Source organism: Camelina sativa, chromosome 20 (genome assembly GCF_000633955.1).
Source record: "Camelina sativa cultivar DH55 chromosome 20, Cs, whole genome shotgun sequence".
NCBI classification, from domain to species: domain Eukaryota; kingdom Viridiplantae; phylum Streptophyta; class Magnoliopsida; order Brassicales; family Brassicaceae; genus Camelina; species Camelina sativa.
The window spans coordinates 26,781,388-26,782,325 of record NC_025704.1 but is presented as its reverse complement, the minus strand read 5'-3'; positions in this window follow the sequence as shown (position 1 = coordinate 26,782,325).

The following is a 938-nucleotide window of genomic DNA, read 5'->3' as shown; positions in this document are numbered from 1 at the left end:
AAGGAGCAAAATGGAGCAATTTGGATGATTCTGGAGCATTTAACCGGAGGAAATCAATTTGGAGTCTGATCCTATGAGGAGCATCGACCGACACCACACAAGAGGGCATCGATCGACACCCCTCTCTGCCGACTCAAGACCCAGGTTTTGGAAAATTGACAAAAGTTGCCCAAAGTCTTCCATAATTGCAACATAAGTCCCTAACATGTTTTAGGACATATATATATAGTTTTTAGGTTTTTAAAACCCTTAAGTTTTAATCTATCAAATTTTTATTTTTCCTGCAACCCTGTGAGATTTTGAAAGCTTTTGGAAGAGAAATCTGAACTGCTTTGAGAGAAGAATTCTTGAACTCCCTCTTTACTCTTTTAATTTTAATTGCTTATTATTCAGAATTATGTCTTGTTCTTCATCAAACATGTCTGAGTAGTTTGCTTGTTAGGTTTAGGGTTTTTCACAGGGATTTTATGAATTGTTAGATCTGTTTATTTAGGATTCAATATCTTTCTAGATCTTCATCTTAGGTTGTTCTTCATATTAATCCTTGATTGGCCATCTAGAATTAATAACCTAGAAAAATAAATTGATATGAGAATATAATTGATTTTCCTGATAAAATCTTTTGATGAGCAAAATTACTTTCTGCAAAGAGATTTGATTTAGTAATTTTGTGAACAATCTAAACCTGTTTTTTTTTTTAAAAGCTGATTTTTAACCTAGAATTTTACAAAGAGATTTAGATTTTCTGGTTTTAAATTTAGATAATATTTGCAGTGAGAACTGATTTATTTTACAAAAGTGTTTAGAGTTCTAGATCTTTTCTTAATTGCTTGAATCCTAATTTATTGATTGATTTAATATTTCATAATTTCCTGAGAAATTCCCTAGACCTAGCTTTTTGATCTTCTGAATTTACAACAACTTTTATTTAATATTTT